At 40.5% G+C, this 19,529-nt stretch overlaps 1 protein-coding gene across 1 annotated transcript in view; it reads left to right on the top strand.

Annotated features, from left to right (window-relative positions):
- Positions 1-19,529, top strand: part of KIRREL3 (kirre like nephrin family adhesion molecule 3) — a 952,257-nt gene that overhangs the window by 333,172 nt on the left and 599,556 nt on the right. The window lies entirely within an intron of this gene.

The raw sequence follows: 19,529 nt of genomic DNA, 5'->3' as shown, positions 1-19,529 counted from the left end.
GTGTTTGGGCTTTCGTATGATAAATGCAACCTCTGGTTACGAGTAGCGTGATCACATGTAAATGATGTTGGAAGAAATGAGCAGCTAAATCAAGGATACGCCTGGTCGGCAGGAGTTTCATTGCCTAGCAAAGCATGTCCAGGGAGTTGAATAAAGAATTATCAAAGTGCTTAGTTGAGGTTGTACTACTACAGTATGTGCACATATTGGAGAATATCTCTTTGGGCTTAATGCTGATTGTGTCTGAGAATATCTATGGAGGATTGTCTTGTGAGAGAGCCTGAGATCTATAACAGTCTCAAAATGGGTGAACAGTGCAGTCAGGTGGTAGGGAAAGCAAATAGAATACTTGGCTGCATAGCTACAGGTATAACAAGCAGGAAGAGGGAGATTGTGATCCCGCTGTATAGAGCGCTGGTGAGACCACATTTGGAATACTGTGTTTAGTTCTGGAGACCTCACCTACAAAAAGATATGGATAAAATTGAACGGGTCCAAAGACGGGCTACAAGAATAGTGGAAGGTCTTAAGCATAAAACGTATCAGGAAAGACTTCATGAACTCAATCTGTATAGTCCGGAGGACAGAAGGAAAAGGGGGGACATGATCGAAACATTTAAATATGTTAAAGGGTTAAATAAGGTCCAGGAGGAAAGTGTTTTTAATGGGAAAGTGAACACAAGAACAAGGGGACACAATCTGAGGTTAGTTGGGAGAAAGATCCGAAGCAATGTGAGAAAATATTATTTTGCTGAAAGAGTAGTAGACGCTTGGAAAAAACTTCCAGCAGACATGGTTGGTAAATCCACAATAACTGAACTTAAACATGTCTGGGATAAACATATATCCATCCTAAGATAAAATACAGGAAATAGTATAAGGGCAGACTAGATGGACCAGGAGGTCTTTTTCTGCCGTCAATCTTCTATGTTTCTATAATGTTCAGAAGTCCAGTGTTATTTCTCTCTACCAGGTCTGGCATACTAGTTCAGACCCATAATCTGAACACAGTCAAATGACACTTGCAGTTTAAGCATGGGTTTAATTAATTAATTAATTAATTAATTAATTAATTAATTAATTAATTAAAGAAGTATGGTGACACAATGGTTAGAATGCAGTACTGCAGGCTACCTCTGCTCTCTGCCAGCTGCTTGCAATTCAAATCTCACCAGCTTCAAGGTTCACCTTCCAAGGTAGGTAAAATGAGGACCCAGATTGTTGGGGGCCATAGGCTGACTCTGTAAATTGCTTAGAGAGGGTTATGAAAGCACTGTGAAGCGGTATATAAGTCTAAGTACTATTGCTAATGAAAGCATATTCTCTTCAGACCGATCACGTGAAGGTTCGTGGTCTCTAAAATATATTGTGTTAAGTGACCAATATGTTAACACCAGGAGAGAAGGGATGGCAACCTATTGGTTGGAAAGAGCAAGCAATAAGTTGCCATCACCAGCTAATTCTGACTTTGGTGGATTGAAGATAGTGGAAAATTGGAGTACAGAAGAATAGGAAAGCTTTCAGCAGATGAGCTTAGGAGATAAAGCAAGATGGAACAGCCACTGTTTTTTGAACTAGTAGATCAGAGATGGGTTTCATCAGGTTCTGACCAGTTCCAGAGAATAGTTCAGAGAACCAGTAAATACTACTTCTGCCTGGCCCTGCCTCCCATCTATTATCTGCCTCCCGAGTCCCATCGGGAGGAAATGGAGATTTTGCAGTAATCTTCCTCTGGAGTGGGGAGGAAATGGAGATTTCGCAGTATTCTTCCCCTGCCACACCTACCAAGCCATGCCACACTACACCACCCCCATCAAACCACCCCCATAGAACTGGTAGAAAAAGAAATAAATAAATCCCACCATGGAGTAAATTGTGGTATCATCCAACTTAAAGGGGATTATTATGGCAGGAGTCTACCAGGGACAAAATGGTAGACAAAGCGGTGCCATAACTATGGAGTGCTTTTTTATTCCTGGTATAGTTTAATAAATATACTACAAGAAATATCACTGCCATCATCATGATTGAAACTTGGGAGGGGGGTATAATATTAGAATGGAATGGAGTGGAGTGGAGTAGAATAGAATAGAATAGAATAGAATTCCTTATTGACCAATTGTGATTGGACACACAAGGAATTTGTCTTGGTGCATATGTTCTCAGTGTACATAAAAGAAAAAAGATACATTTGTCAAGAATCATGTGGTACCAACACTTAATGATTGTCATAGGGGTCAAATAAGCAATGAAGAAACAATTAATATTAATAAAAATCTTAGGATACAAGCAACAAGTTACAGTCATACAGTCCTAATTGGGAGGAAAAGGGTGATAGGAATGATGAGAAAAAACTAGTAGAAATAGAAGTAATAGAAGTAAATAATTAAACACCCCCTCCAAATTGGTAGGACTGATCAGCTGATTGCTATTATTATTATTATTATTATTATTATTATTATTATTATTATTATTATTATTAATTAGATTTGTATGCCACCCCTCTCCGAAGACTATGCTTTTTTCCTAGAGGTTCACTCTTAAAGCATGCTTTCATGTTCATGTTCTCTTTTTCAGATAATCTACTTGTATTTAAATCCAGGTTTAAACTGCCTATCTTCAAAAAGGAAGTCTTAGTTTGCCCCTCAGTACCGACTATAATCTAGTCTAGTGGGCTATTTAAAAGAAAAACAACAACTCCCTTCATTCAAACTTGACTCCTGCTTGATAAATCCATATAGCTTTCTTGACACCAGTACAGAAGTAGCTTTGCGATTGCCTTTTTTCGCGATATCATTTCATTTCAGTTATTTTTCAACTTCCCAACCCAGCCTACACTTTTGGGGTTTCCTTCCAAGTCTTCTAAATGATAACTGGGTTCAACTCTATTTAGCTTTTCCGAGATCATCCAAGTTTGGCCTGGAGCTGTCATTGAACTGGGCAAGAACAGCAGTGGAGTGGTGGCGTGGAGGGATTGTTTTAAGGAAAATACCAGCTGCCTGATTCTCCTTGCAGGGAGCTACATTGCACCAGGCCTGAAGGGTAGGTTAAGGTTCAGTTAATCTTGCAGAAATGATTTAGAGCCAACGGAAAGCCTGCTGATCAAAACATAATGCTATTTTATTTGAAATCAGAAATACACAGGGAGAGGAACTGCCTTGAACTAAGAAATGGCAAAGAAAAAGCCTTTTGCTCCCATTTTCCTCTTCCTTCATTTCTCTACATTTTCAGATGGCTATAATCAATACATGCAATACAGAATAATCAGTTAAGGGCTGCAAAAAAATTTACTATTACACTTGGGCGTGGCTTATTTTGTGGGTGTGGCTTGCCAGCCATATGACCAGGTGGGACTGGCTTGACGATCATGTGACTGGTGGGTGTCTTAAAGGTCATGTGACTGGCTCAAAGGTGGCCAACTTGACGTCACTCACGTCAAGGGTTTGGGTTAGGGTTAGGGTACCTAGCCTCTCCCTGCCTCAAAGAGATACAATTTCCATTACTATTACTGAACATCCAACTGGCCATGGCACAGTTGTGTGAAAAATGGTCATAAGCAATGAAGGACTGCAAAAATGTTTACTACCATACTGTGGGCGTGGCTTGTTTTGTGGGTGTGGCTTGCCGGCCATGTGACCAGGTGTATGGGGCTTGACAATCATGTGACTGGGGTGGCTTAAAGGTGGCCAACTTGACATCACTCACATCAAGGGTTAGGGTTAGGGTGCCCGGCCTCTCCTTGCCTCAAAGAGATACAATTTCCCTATCTATTTATTATTACTAAATATCCAAAATATACTATTTAATTCTAGGTTTATATGCCATATATGTGCATACATATTACACACGGGCACACAAAAATATACATTATCAACTAGATAAAGTATATGTAAACACATGCACACACAGATCTTCTAAAATTATATACATTCAACCTCATTTTCTGCAATAGGAAAAACATACCCAGAACCCAGAAGGGGAAAAAAGAAAAAAAAATCATTTTTTTTCTACCCGTTCTGTGTACCTAACCGTACCCGTAGGAGCCCATCACTGAGAATAATAGAATATGGGAGGGACCTTGGAGGTCTACTAGTCCAACACTCTGCTAAAGGACTTTATACCAGTGATGGCGATGTCTTTTTTCCTTCTGGTGCTGAAAGAGCATGGGCGTGCACTATTGTGCTTGCGCAAGTGCCCACACCCTTAATTCAAGGCATGGAGAGGGCGAAAACAGCTTCCCTCCACCCCCAGAGGCCCTCTGTTGGCCAGAAACGGCCTGTTTCCCAACTTCTGGTGGGGCCAGTAGGCTCGTTTTTCACCCTCCCCAGGCTCCAAAGGGCAAAAACACCCTCCCCCATCCTTCTGGAGGCTCTCTGGAAGCCAAAATCACCGTCCCAGAGCTTCTGTGTGAGCCAAAAATCAGCTGGCCAGCACACACATGCACATTGGAGCTGAGCTAGGGCAACAGTTCAAGTGCCAGCAGATATGGCTTCATGTGACATCTGTGGCACCCATGCCATGGGTTGGCCATCACTGCTTTATACCATTTTAGACAAATGGCTGTCCAGGGGTGGAGCACCCACAACTTCTGAAGGCAAGCCATTCCAATGTCAGGAAATTTCTCCTTTGTTCTTACATTGAATATACACGACCCCTGAATTCATATAGGATATTGCATAATATATAAGTGGAAGCAATTAGCAATTAGCCATGATAAAGCATTGAGAATTAGCCCCAAATGCTCAAGTGCCACCCAGAATTGTGCAGAATCCTGTTTGCAAAATTAAATGCAGCAATATACTAGGTAAACAAAATTATCATTTAAACAAAGGCAAATAATGAAATTATCTTGTACACACAACACTGAAATTTGGAACATTTGGATAATCAATAGTCGGTTACCCAACCCAGCAGTGAAACTCTTTCAGAAGATTACAGGGGAATAATTTTAGCAAACAGAGAATGATGAAGGAAATTCTTCAGGCATGCCTCTGCGCAAATGTTATTCTTTGCACAGTTAAGTTGAAGCCAAAAAAATAAAATAAAACCCACCCTCTTAGGCTACTTGGGGTTTAAGGCATCAAGGAAAGGAAAACATTTTTCATATTGCAGATTCTCCCAGCTAACATTTAGCTGTCTCACAGAACTAATTATCTTCTTTATGTTACAAGCTTTCCAGGAAGGAACTAGAAGTTGGTTTTAAAAACCTAATCCCTAGTGTAAACATTTTTTTAAAAAGCCTTACCAAACTCTATATAAAACATGTAATAAAATGCAACGCTGCCTTGAAATGGAATACATAGCTATTTTGTTCCTCTGGCTTCACAAAGAAGCCATTTATTTTTGAACAAAATCAAACTGTAATGATTGCAACTGTACATGTTTGAGTGAAAGATTCACAGCCTCTATACATCATGCCACAGGTTTAATACAGGTGAAGCAGTATGCAAAATAGGGGGGTATCCCTGAAGACCAGTGATCCCCAGACTATGGCCCGTGGGCCACATGCGGCCCTCTGCGGCCATTTATCCGGCCCACAGGTGAGTGACAGGAGCACTGGCCACTGTTCCCTCTAGCAGCTAGGGGAGCTGGGCATCGGAGTTGGGATGGAGGAAGAGAGATAGCAAGAGAGAGAGTGAGAAAGAGAGAGAAAGAGAAAGAGAGAGAAAGAAAGCAAGAGAGAGAGAAAGAGGAAGAGAGAGAGAAAGCAAGAGAGAGAGAGTAAGAGAGAGAGAGAAAGAGAGGGAGTGAGAGGGAAAGAAAGAAAGAGAGAAAGGGAGAGAGAAAAGGAGAGGAAGGAAGGAGGGAGGGAGGGAAGTAAGTAAGGAGAAATGGAGGGAAAAGGAAGGAAGGAAGGAAAGAAGGAAAGAAGGAAGGAAGGAAGAAGAAATGGAGGGAACAAGGAAGGAAGGAAGGAAGGAAGATTGAAATGAATGGAGGGAGGAGGAAGGAAGGATTTTTGGGGGGTAGTATAATTTTTTTTAAAATTTTCTCTCAACATACATTCAAACAATACAGTGTACCATCTAATTTTTCATGAATAATGTGGTATTTTGTTAGTAACTAATATCAATCATCAAAAAAGTTGCAAACTTTTTTTTCCTAATGTTGTCATCCAGGTACATACTTTTCTTTTAATTAAATCCCCTCCTTAATGTTTCTTCAAAAAGTACAACACCAATTATATTTCTAACATATTAACCATTATGCCAAAGTGCATCCTTCTTTCTTTATACATTTTTCTATAAACCAAGAAAACCTTGTATAGCCAATCAGATGTTAACAAAAGAAAATTAAAAACAAAACATAAACACATATGCATTTCAGACTTCTTCCTCCCCTCTAAATACTGTAGTACGTTCCCATTTTGTTTTTTACTTTAAAATAAGGTATGTGCAGTGTGCATAGGGATTTGTTCATAGTTTATTTTAATAGTCTGGCCCTCCAACAGTCCAAGTGAACTGGCCCTCCGTGTAAAAAGTTTTGGGACCCCTGCTCAAAACCAACAATTTAAAGAATCCTGCCTTTGCAGTGGGATTCTTAAACAGATGCTTCAGACAAACAGCTGCAGTTGTGAAAGACTTGGTTGAACGTGGGGAGATAAATAGAGAAAAACCCACATGAAAGGGTAAAGAAGGGGAAAGGTTCTTTGACTTTCTAACTTCAAGCAGTTTTCAATTGGGAAACAGGAAGGTATGTATTCTCGGGAGAATTTTTTGGGCTTGTCTTTCATGAATGCATAATGCTTCATTTAAATTATTGAATTCACAACCAACGGGTATGTTGACAGTCACCAGCTTAGATTTACTTATTTATTTTGACGGATTAGTCAGATTCATGGGATAATGGCTAAGGGGCTAAGCTACAAATCAGAAAGTCAGCCGTGCTCGGCTCTGCCATGAAATTGCTAAGTAGCCTTAAGCAACTCGGTTGATAGTGTCCTTAAGAAATGTTAGAACTTAAGAGAAGCCTCCTCCTCTTTTTATACTAATGTGTATCACTCCACTTCAAAATGTAATAAAGCATCTTAACTGCATTTTGGAGGGGATGTTTTCTCATTTGTTTGATGGGGGGCAAGGGGTGATGGTCTTAAGTCCCAAAATCCTGCTCTCCTAGCATTGTTTTATTAATTAATTTATTTATTCATTTGTCCAATACACAAATACATAGGAAGAAAAATAGACATGTACAGTAATAATATAAATGAGGGTGAAAGTGAACTTAGAGGAGAGGATATACGAAAGGAAGAGAATATATATGATAGGTGAAAGAGAGGAAAGACAATTGGACAGGGGACGAAAGACACACCAGTGCACTTATGTACGCCCCTTACTGGCCTCTTAGGAACCTGGAGAGGTCAATCATGGAGAGTCTAAGGGAGAAGTGTTGGGGGTTAGGGGTTGACACAATTGAGTCCGGTAATGAGTCCCACGCTTCGATAACTCGATTGTTGAAATCATCACGTATCAGGAAAGACTTAATGAACTCAATCTGTATAGTCTGGAGGACAGAAGGAAAAGGGGGGACATGATCGAAACATTTAAATATATTAAAGGGTTAAATAAGGTCCAGGAGGGATGTGTTTTTAATAGGAAAGTGAACACAAGAACAAGGGGACACAATCTGAAGTTAGTTGGGGGAAAGATCAAAAGCAACATGAGAAAATATTATTTTACTGAAAGAGTAGTAGATCCTTGGAACAAACTTCCAGCAGACGTGGTAGATAAATCCACAGTAACTGAATTTAAACATGCCTGGGATAAACATATATCCATCCTAAGATAAAATACAGAAAATAGTATAAGGGCAGACTAGATGGACCAGGAGGTCTTTTTCTGCCGTCAGACTTCTATGTTTCTATGTTTTTATATTTTTTACAGTCAAGTTTGGAGCGGTTCGTATTAAGTTTGAATCTGTTGCGTGCTCTTGTGTTATTGCGGTTGAAGCTGAAGTAGTCAAAATGACTTGTTGACTCAGTCTTCCTATTGCAATGAAGAAGGAAAGGCTAAGGATATTATGTACTGACTTAAAGAATGACTTAAAAACTCCTCGCCCTTCATTTTCTTAAAAGAAAAAATCTAGTAGCTTCTTTTACAAGGTCAGAGGGCGTGTGATAGTAATGTATGAGATTTGGGGGCAGGAAGTTGAGGTTATTTAAAAAAAATGATTTTAAATAGAGCAGATGTGTACACTCCATAAATGCAGTGAAAGCTTAATGCACTTATATTTTTCATAACATTAATGAACAATTTCCAGAGAGAAATCCATGTAACCCTTGGGCTTTTGGTTTTACCCAGCCCTCTTTTAATGCTTTCAATTATAACATGATGGATTTGAAGCTCTTACAACAGTTACTTTTGAGAAGAGGGAGGGAAAAAAACACCAAAGCCACAAATATTTAACAGGATCAACAGCATTATCTTCATCAAAGGATTCTAGTTCAGATGAGTCTTCGACCTTCTATGATTATAGGATGTGTCTTCCTCATGATGGATTGCATAGATGCCCCCACCTTGCTATCATACAAAGAAGCAATCCTTATTTTTAACATATGTATCTTGTTCATGAAGTACTCATCCAATGACTCTTTCGATGGATGGTGTGGACTCTAGCTCCCATCATCCCTGACCTCATGGAAAAAAATGTATCTTTTTGAAGACACATAATCATATAACTTGAAGACACATAATCGTATAATCAATCAAGGCTTGGACAACCTTGAACTTCGCCACCTACAGACTGATTTAAGCACACTACACAAAATTGTCTACTATGTTCTCCTATCTGTCAATGACTTATTTAGCTTCAACCACTATAATACATGGGCAAACAATAGGTACAAACTCAAGGTAAACCACTCCAAACTCAATTATAGAAAATACGACTTTGGCAATAGAGTGGTCAATACTTGGAGCGCTCTACTTGATTCCATTGTTACTTCATCTAACCCCCATAGCTTTAACCTTAAACTGTCTATCATGGACCTCACATCACTGCTAAGAGGTCCATAAAGGGGGATGCATAGGCACATCAATGTGCCTACTATCCCTGTTCTACTGCCCCATTGATTTCTACTCATTTCATGTGCCCATGTCCATGTTTATTCTTACACCTGTTATCTCATATGTTTTTGACAAATTAAATAAATAAAATCAAATCGATCACTCATCCCTGACCATTGACTGTACCAATATAACAAATTAGGAAGAACTCACATTGGAGGAGGTTGCACTACTGAGCGCTATGGTGTTTTATAGTTACTATACTTCTTCACAACTAAATTCCCAGTGTCTTACTGTTTTTATCTCTTTATGGATTGACACTATAATTTTCAACTGGCGCCACTACCTACCAACTACATAATTGGTGAACAAGGGAAATAACAGCATTCTGCTTGAAAGATGGAATCTGAGTCAAACTTTTTTCCAAGTCACACTTCACTCACAGAAATATTTGACCTGCATTCCATGAGCTGTATTGGTTGCCGATTGGTCTCTGGACAAAGTGTTGGTTATGAGATACAAAGCCCTACATGGTTTAGGACCAGATTATCTATGAGACCGTCTTCTGCCTCATGTATCCCAGTGGCCGGTTAGGTCCCACAGAGTTGGTCTTCTCCAGGTCCCGTCAGCCAGACAATGTCGTCTGGTGGGACCTAGGGGAAGAGCCTTCTCTGTGGCGGCCTCAGTCCTTTGGAACAAACTCCCTCCAGAGATATATTTATTTATTTATTAGATTTGTATGCCACCCCTCTCCACAAACTCAGGACTGCCCCCAGCCTCCTGGCTTTTCACAAAGATCTGAGGACTAATCTCTGCCAGCGGGCATGGGGGGCTGTGAGGGCTGAGACCTAACTCCAGCCGATGTTATGAGTGGCTAGACTACATGAATGTGGATGATTCTATTAGGATAAACGGGGTTTTAGAATTTTTTAGTATTTTTAGTATTTAATATTAGATTTCTATACATTTGTACTCTATTTATTATGTTGTATGCTGCCCTGAGTCGGTTGAGAAGGGCAGCATAGAAGTCATAATAATAATAATAATAATAATAATAATAATAATAATAATAATAATAATAATAACGGAACTACCATTTACCAGTGGCAAAGAACTGGTGGGATCATAAGCCTGAAAAAGTGGTCGAAAATGAGCAAGCAAAACTACTGTGGGACTTCTAACTTCAGACTGACCGAATTCTGAAGCATAACACACTAGACATCCTGATTGTGGAGAAAAAGAAAGTATAGATCATCGACATCGCAATCCCAGGGGACAGCAGAATTGAGGAGAAGCAGCTAGAGAAATTATTGAAATACGAAGATCTAAAAATCGAGCTGCAACTACTCTGGCATAAGCCAGTGAAAGTGGTCCCAGTGGTACTTGGCAAGCTGGGCGCCATGCCAAAGGATCTCAGCGGACATTTGAAAACCATCGGAATTGACAAAATCTCCATCTGTCAATTGCAAAAGGCCGCTTTACTGGGATCGGCAAACATAATTCGCTGCTACATCACGCAGTCCTAGGTGCTTGGGAAGCGCCCGACTGGTGATGAAATACGAAATCCAGCATAGTGATCTCGTTTGCTGTGTTGTACTGACATAATAATAATAATAATAATAATAATAATAATAATAATAATAATAATAATAATAATAATAATTTCCTTCTGCTACTTTTCAAACAATAGTAGAAGGATGACCCTGAAATAGTTTAAACAGAAGATACCTTTTTTTAATGTCTATGTTCAATTATGTTTCTTTTTTTGGGGAGGGGAGTTTGTTTTGTTTTGGAGTTGGTATTTTATCTTTTGTAAGAAGGCTGAAAAAGAACCCCTCTTTTTCATATACAAGCTGGGGCTGGAAACCTGTGGGGTGGAACATGCACTCTGCTAATTTAATTTCTTTCTGTAGGTCAGTACATATTACGGGCTCATCTTGCAAGAGGTCTGGTGGTTAGTTGTTTTATCTCTTTGCCCTTTTAGCATGACGAAGGAAATATATCTATCCCTTTCAATACAATTGAAAAATAAATTGACACATAATTTCCCTAGGCTATGGTTTCCTGCGAGCTAGCAAAAGGAATTCGGGCTAGCTCTCTGAGTTCTCTTGCCTTTGCTTGAAATCTCAGCAGTTGCTTTCAAAGTTTGGACTTCACAGGCTTTTGTGTAACTTGAGGGTTATGCTACAGAAGGGGGGATTCTTTCATTAATTTCCTTTAGGCGGTTTTGCTTCTGGTGTCTTTGATACGCTGGAGAGCTGTATCTACAGGGGTATCTCCTTTTGTGAAAGGCCTTTGCTGATTATATCTGTGTTCACTCCAAAGGGGACTAGCCTCTGGAATAGGCCCACATGACTCACTTTGATCTTTAGCTGTAAGGAGCACACAACTCCGATCCCTGAGTATCCCAATGCTACAGTAATTTAGATTGCAACCACATTTTATTGTTGGGTAAGATTTATGTCCTAACTTTAGTAGACCGGTATAGAAGGTACAAAACTGCTCATAAATACTCAGAATTCATAAATGCCCAGAGTTTTATGGTTCGTCCAGACAGCCATCATTTGTATTCCCCAACTCTCACGAACAAATTTTGCCATCGTCCTGCAAATGTCATAACCACATCTAATATGAGTCAACCAACACTCCCTGTAATGGGACAGTAGAAGTGTTTTATGGTGAGACAGGGCAACCTGGTCTACCCAACTATGAGATGGAGCATACTGCACCAGCTTTCAACTTTGCAGGCAGTCGCTTCTACGACAAACTATTTTGTGTTAAACTTAAATTTGCTGACAAAGAAATAATAAATAATAATAATAATAATAATAATAATAATAATAATAATAATAATTTATTAGATTTGTATGCCGCCCCTCTCCAAGGAGAAATAAAAGGAGACTAATATAGCTATTTCAGCTTTTTATCAGCTAACTGCACCAGTATTAGGCTATTATTATTATTTATTAGACTTGTATGCTGCCCCTCTCCGAGGACCCGGAGTGGCTCACAACATGCAATACAGAACAATATGTATACAAATCTAATAGTTAAAACAGTCAGCTAAAAATCCCGTTATGTTAAAAAAACAGTCAGTTTACTCAATCACAACCACACATATAACATTTAATGGTCAGAGAAGAAGGGGGCATGATGTAGCTGCCCCATGCCTGGTGACATAAATGGGTCTTAAGGGTCTTGCAAAAGGTGAGAAGGGGGGCAGTGCGAATCTCCGGAGTAAGCTGATTCCGGGGCCACCACAGAGAAGGCTCTTCCCCTAGGCCCCACCAGATGACATTGTCTGGTCGATGGGACCTGGAGAAGGCCGACTCTGTGGGACCTTATCGGCCGCTGGGATTTGTGCGGCAGAAGGCGGTCCCATAAGTAATCTGGTCCGATGCCATGTAAGGCTTTATAGGTCATCACCAACACGTTGAATTGTGTGTTGCTACCCATTACGGGCCACACTGTGCACCTGTAGCAAAAAGCTCTGCCTCTCTGGTGTGCACATGCGCACATGCGTCCCAGTGAGATTTTGCACTGTGCATGTGCAGAAAGCAAAATCTCACGAAGGGACACACGTGTGCATGAGATTTTGGGAATTTTTTGCTTCTGCACATGCACGGAAGAAAAAAACTCAGTAAAATCGCATGTTCACGTGTGTCCTCTCACAAGATTTTGATTCCTGCATACAGTAGTACCTCTAGATACGAGTTTAATTTGTTCCATAAGGGAGCTTGTATATCGAACAAGTATCTGGAACAAATGGCTTTAGATTTTGTTTTTCCCCTCCGAGATAACCAGAAGCAAGGATTCTTGCGCCACCTAGTGGACGTTCGGCTCGTATCCCGAATTTGAGCTCGGATCTGGAACAGAAATTTCTCTCCCCTCGTGGCTCGTAACTTGGAATACTCGCATGTGGAGCAGCTCGTATGTAGAGGTACTGCTGCATATGCAAAAGCAAAATTTTGCTGGGATGGGTGGACATGCGTGCCAGCAACCCAAAGCTATGCCTGCATCATGCCGATATCGGCGGTAAATAGCAAACCCCGCCTGAACTGCACCCTTCTGGGATTCGAACCCAGGCTGCTTGCATATTAGGCAGATGTATTAACCTCTAAGCCACAGGCTGTCCTCGCTTTGTTTGCTGTAGCAGGGGAAAGATTAAGTGTTTTCCTGGTGAGACTGGTCTATCAGGGCAACCTGGTCCACCCAAATAGGGAACGGAGGATACTGCTCCTGCTTTCGTCTTTCAGCCAGTAGAAGAGTAAAAATAAAACTGATGGGCAGAAAGCTCTTCATGACACGGCAAGATCTTTATAGAATAACTGGTCTCTAGAGAGGAGTAGAGCTATGCTCATTTTAAAGAGGCGAATGAAAAAGTACCTTCGTTCAGCCGAAAGGACAAAGAGCTGAAAAGCCGGGGAAGGGGGGGAGAGAGAGAGAATAGGATAAGAATCCCCAACCATAGGCAGGGCTAGGAACTTGAAAATTCCTCCTGGGCCACAGCTGAATTGGAAGTAAAGCAACCGAGCTCTCCAATGCAGATCGCACAAGAACACATTGGTATAATGGCAGTCCAGGAGCGTTGCCAAAGCCACATGCAGAGGTGCCTGTGGTTAAATACCTCTGCACTGGAAATTCAGAAATTGCAAATTAACAATGCTAACTGTGATGGAATGTAATGAGATGGTGGATCTCCAGGAGGGAGAGGATGCATTCCAGAGCTGTTAGAGGCAACTCAGATAATAGCTGAGAGGCTAGTCTAGGGAAGAGAAGGACCGGGGGTGACATGATAGCAGTTTTCCAATAGTTGAGGGGCTGCCAACAGAGAGGAGGAGGTCAAGCTATTGTTGAATCTGAAAATTGACATACTGTATGTGTAGCTCTATAGTATACAAATTGATTCCTTTTCTCTTTACTCATGAAAGGGGCTTTTTTCCAGGGTCACCACATTCTTAAGGAGGGAATATGGTACATAATGACGATTGTTTTGGGTTTTGCCTCCCAAGGACAACTCCATCTGTCTGTCCATTACCCTGGGGGGGATTATTGACCCCCTCAGAGAGGGTCCGCAACTTGGGCATCCTCCTCGATCCACAGCTCACATTAGAGAAACATCTTTCAGCTGTGGCGAGGGGGGCATTTGCCCAGGTTCGCCTGGTGCACCAGTTGCGGCCCTATTTGGACGGGGAGTCACTGCTCACAGTCACTCATGCCCTCATCACCTCGAGGCTCGACTACTGTAATGCTCTCTACGTGCGGCTACCTTTAAAGAGTGTTCGGAAACTTCAGATCGTGCAGAATGCAGCTGCGAGAGCAATCATGGGCTTCTCTAAGTATACCCATACTACTCCAACACTCCACAGTCTGCATTGGCTGCCAATCAGTTTCCAGTCACAATTCAAAGCGTTGGTTATGACGTATAAAGCCCTTCATGGCATCAGACCAGGATATCTGGGAGACCGCCTTCTGCCGCACGAATCCCAGCAACAGGTTAGGTCCCACAGAGTTGGCTTTCTCCTTATCCCGTCGACCAAACAATGTCGTCTGGCGTGACCCAGGGGAAGAGCCTTCTCTGTGGTGGCTCTGACCCTCTGGAACCAAATCCCCCCAGAGATTAGGATTGCCCCCACCCTCCTTGCCTTTCGTAAACTCCTTAAAACCCACCTCTGCCGTCAGGCTTGGGGGAATTGAAACATCTCCCCCTTGCCCATGTACTTTTTGTATATGATTTGATTGTGTGCTTGTTTTTTATATATTGGGGTTTCTTTTTTGGACTTTTTAATCTAAAACTGTAATTTAGATTTCTAAATATTAGATTTGTTACTATGTACTGTTTTTGTTGTGAGCCGCCCCAAGTCTGCGGAGAGGGACGGCATATAAATCCAATAAATCTAATCTAATCTATGTGATCCCATGGTAACAGAAGCTGTCTCTGCTGAGAGGTAGAGGTGAAGTTTGAAGACACTGGACAATGTTAATTTTGCTTTTATTAGGGAATGTGACTTGTGAGGTGTTTCTAATTTACAATATTATGTGGTATAATTCTGGTTTGTGTCAGATCCGGAATTACAGCGGACTTTGCCCATTTGATGTTTACCTAAATAAAAAAGAATTGTGTTTTTCGAAGATGGACTTTGCTTATTTCTTTTGAACGGGTTTCACCAGTTGGAAACCTGGCAGCTATTTTCCAAAGCGCCTGAAGGCCAGACAAGGAGTAATGGATGGAAACTGATCAAGGAGAGACTCAACCTGGAAATAAGGAGGGAATTTCTGACAGTGAGTACTATCAACCAGTGGAACAGAAGTTGCCTTTGGAAGTTGTGAGAGCTTCATCACTGGAGGCTTTCAACAAGAGGTTGGATTGCTATCTGTCAGAAATGGTCTTCTGCTTGGGCAGAGGGTTGGACTAGATGACCTACAAGGTCCCTTCCAACTCTATATCTGAGAGAAAGAGGGTGAAGACAGCGTCTCCCTAATAGTTCCCGAAGTATATTATAGATGTAGATTGTAGAGTCTTCAGTCTGGCAAGATTTTTTTCCCCTGTGCTATGGAACAATAGATAACTCCGCTTGAAAGAATTACCATGTGTTAATCTTGGTTTTGAGCCTGATGCAGAAGGACTATGCTCTATTTTCTGAGGTTGAATTTAATAATCATTAAAGGGAAAGAAGGAAGTAGTCACAGAGTAAGAGGGAATGTTTCCTTGCTCTTCAACCTAGTGGAGTATTTTTGAATGCTCATCAATCAACCCTATCTGGGGTGCTAGCATGAATTGTCGATACACCTAGTATAACATGATGGGAAACAGTGTGCAGCCCTTCCTCTGTGTCTCACTCGATCCATTATTTGTAAACACTTCACATTGTTCTTTTAATTACGCTCCCCTAAGCAAAGATAATATAGGCAAAGTCTATAAGGATGTTTATAAACATTATTGATAATATATATGGAGCAATTAAGAGAATCATTACACAAGGCATGAGTCAAATGCCAGCGAAGCACAAGGCATTGGCACATAATGATCAGTCACCTGGAAAAGCCCTGTTCAGATTTATTTTATTTTATTTTTTATTTATTTATTCATTTGTCCAATACACAATACATATGGAAGAGAATAGACATGAAGTAATATATATAAAGATAATATGTAAAAATAGAGGAGAAGATATATGAAAGGAAGAAAATATGTATATGATATATGAGATAAAGGAAAGACAATTGGACAGGGGACGGAAGGCACACTAGTGCACTTATGTACGCCCCTTACTGACCTCTTAGGAACCTGGAGAGGTCAATCGTGGATAATCTAAGGGAGAAATGTTGGGGGTTAGGGGTTGGCAATATTGAGTCCAGAAATGAGTTCCACGCTTCGACAACTTGATTGTTAAAGTCATATTTTTTATAGTCAAGTTTGGAATGGTTAATATTAAGTTTGAATCTGTTGCGTGCTCTTGTGTTGTTGCGGTTGAAGCTGAAGTAGTCATTGACTGGTAGGACATTGCAGCATATGATCTTGTGGGCAATACTTAAATCATGTTTTAGGCGCCGTAGTTCTAAGCTTTCTAGGCCCAGGATTGTTAGTCTGTTTTCGTAGGATATTCTGTTTCGAGTGGAGGAGTGAAGGGCTCTTCTGGTGAAATATCTTTGGACGTTTTCAAGGGTGTTGATGTCCGAGATGTGGTATGGGTTCCAGACAGATGAGCTGTATTCAAGGATGACTTAAGTCATTTGATATTAGTATTCCAGGGTCTTTTACTGAGTGTGGGTTGGCTGTGAGAATTTGTTTATTTAGTTTATATATGAGGTTTGGATTCTTTTTGTTTTCCTCCAGTGTAAGCTACAGAAGCAGCTTCTCTAGAGGAGTAGAGAAGCAGGAACAGATAATTCTCGCCGAGTCTTAGCATTACTGTATTCTTTGGAGTATAGAAAAGTTGGAGAGGCTGAAAAGTTGGAGAGGCTGAAAAGTTGGGTGCTGTAGCTTTTTTGTAACCCTTTTCAGCCCTAACCAGGTGCTAACAATCTTCCTAGCTCTTACCTTGCAGGCTCTTTCGTTGTTTCTCTCTGCAAAGAATGTTTTTCAATCTCTAAGTCTTTTCAGGGGTTTTTTCATTGCTCTACTTGCTACAATATTTCTTTCCAGCCCTAACCAGATGCTAACGATGTTCCCAGCTCTTACCAGCTTGCAAATTCTTTCATTGTTATTCTCTCCAAATAAGGTTTTTTTAAAGCCCTAACCAGGGGATAAAATAATGTGCTGAAGCTGACCAGACTAAGGATGCTATCCAGATGAATACCTGGAAGGCAGATATTTTTTTCCTATTTTCCTCCCCAAAAACTAAAGTGCATCTTATACTCTGAAAAATACAGTACAGTATTCTCATCTTCTATGCCTAAGGAATAGCTATCTGTATTGGAGAGGCCCTTCTGTAACTTTAGGAAAAAATAAAAGAGCATCTGACATCTTATTTTTGTTATTTGGAAAGTATGCAAAATGTAATCTGGTTTAAATGTAAGGCAATGTGTTCATCTAGTCTGATTGCCAATTAGCCACAGTGATGATTTGCAGAAGATATTAACTTCCTCCTTTCCCAAATCTGGTTATGCACCTAACTTAAAAATTATTTCTCTTGTTTGACATCACTGGCCAATAGCTCTGTATCCAGTTGGGAAGCAACTTTTGTGCAGGGTGATAGCTAATTATACCAATGGCCGGCGTGCTGACATGCAACACTCTGGATAGCAAAAAGCATCCAGTAGAGCTTGTAAATCTGCCAGTTATTCCAAATGGTTAATGTTTGCTCCGCCAACACATTTTAGAGAAGCCCATTAGAATGCACCTGTATAACTAATGGATGTTTGGGGGATTGCTGATATGTGAAGGGTTACTCTGAGTTGATGCAAAATGGCATCCAGCCTTGATATATTTCAGAATCCAAAGTATTCAAATCTCTCCTGTGCAATCTGCTGGGATATTTTAGTCCATCTTTTTTTTTATTATACACTGATCAATTTGATGTAGATTTTCACCTAGCTTCTGAATTCTGAAGACCCCTGGCTGGGCTTTTCCGTCCATTTCTCTCTCCTGTGCATATCCACGAAAGCGCATGCAAACACTCGCAACAGGAATAAAAGTGGGGTGGGGGGGAGAATCTACAATCAAATTAACTTTCCGAAATAATAGTCCTGCAAATCCATTACTATAATGATATTACATATTCATCATATGGCTGATTGCAAATGTTTCTGTCTAGTGGCCTAGAATTGCCCCAGTGTGCAGGCAATGTTATTTTAAAGTTGCAAATTGTAGTTAATAGTCAAAACACAGATTACTGTATATTTTAACTCGGAACAATAAAGTACTCTTACATATATTCTTACATATTTTTTTTAAAAAAAATGGCTTTATGTTAACTCAAACTAACAATGCTTTTTGCCCAACTTTGCACACAAAGGCACTGAAGTGTTTTTTCTGCCCAAGGTTGGGCGGGAAGCATTGTTAATTGGACATAATATAAAGCTATCTTTATAGACTATTAGTTTGACTTAATATAAAGCTTTCTTTAATACTGCAGAAAGAGATTAAAATGTCTTTCTGCTGCATTTAAAAAAAAACTCTTGCAAGGATGTGCTATCTGAGATCTGTTAAATTAAAGAACGACATAGGATCAAATAAATTGAACAAGGAAAACGTGGACTCTGTTATGCAAGCCAATTTGGTATAGTGGTGAAGATGGCTGCCTAGTGACCAGCTATGGCATGCCGTCATAGGTTTGCCATCAGGTAATATTGTGTTGTTCTTCATCACTTCCAAATACAGTAGGTACCTCTACTTATGAACTTAATTTGTTCTATGACCAGATTCTTAAGTAGAAAAGTTTGTAAGAAGAAGCAATTTTTCCCATAGGAATCAATGTAAAAGCAAATAATGCATGCGATTGGGGAAACCACAGGGAGGGTGGAGGCCCTGTTTCCTCCCAGGAGATTCCTAGAGAGGCCCCACGGAGGCTTCTCCCTACCTTTTCCGGCCCTGTTTCCTCCCAGGAGATTCCTAGAGAGGCCCCACGGAGGCTTCTCCCCACCTTTTCCGGTTACAGTTTTAGAGACTCAGGTTTGTAAGTGGAAAATGGTTCTTGAGAAGAGGCAAAAAAATCTTGAACACCCGGTGTTTATCTAGAAAGGTTTGTAAGTAGAGGCGGTCTTAGGTAGAGGTGCCACTGTAGTGTAGATACTTATGTTTTTGTACTTGCAAATACAAGTCACTAAATTTATTTTCAAAGTTTGTAACTTCAGTGGCAAGGAAGTACACATAAACATTTGCATCAAAGAAATTTATCCTTCATCCCTCCGTGTTCATTTGAAGGTTTCATGCAAAATCTGTTGTCCCAGGATGCTTGAATCTTTGTCCATTTAGATACTCTCCTTGGGCGAATCATTCAAGCGAGACAATTCCAATGTGGCTTGGTTCATAAGTTTACATCCCAGCTGAAGTCAACCTCAAAGCATCTCAAAGCAAGATGCTTT

This window comes from Erythrolamprus reginae, chromosome 12, assembly GCF_031021105.1.
Source record: "Erythrolamprus reginae isolate rEryReg1 chromosome 12, rEryReg1.hap1, whole genome shotgun sequence".
NCBI lineage: Eukaryota > Metazoa > Chordata > Lepidosauria > Squamata > Dipsadidae > Erythrolamprus > Erythrolamprus reginae.
Note: the sequence above shows the minus strand (reverse complement) of the source record. Positions and strands in the feature narration are given on the sequence as shown.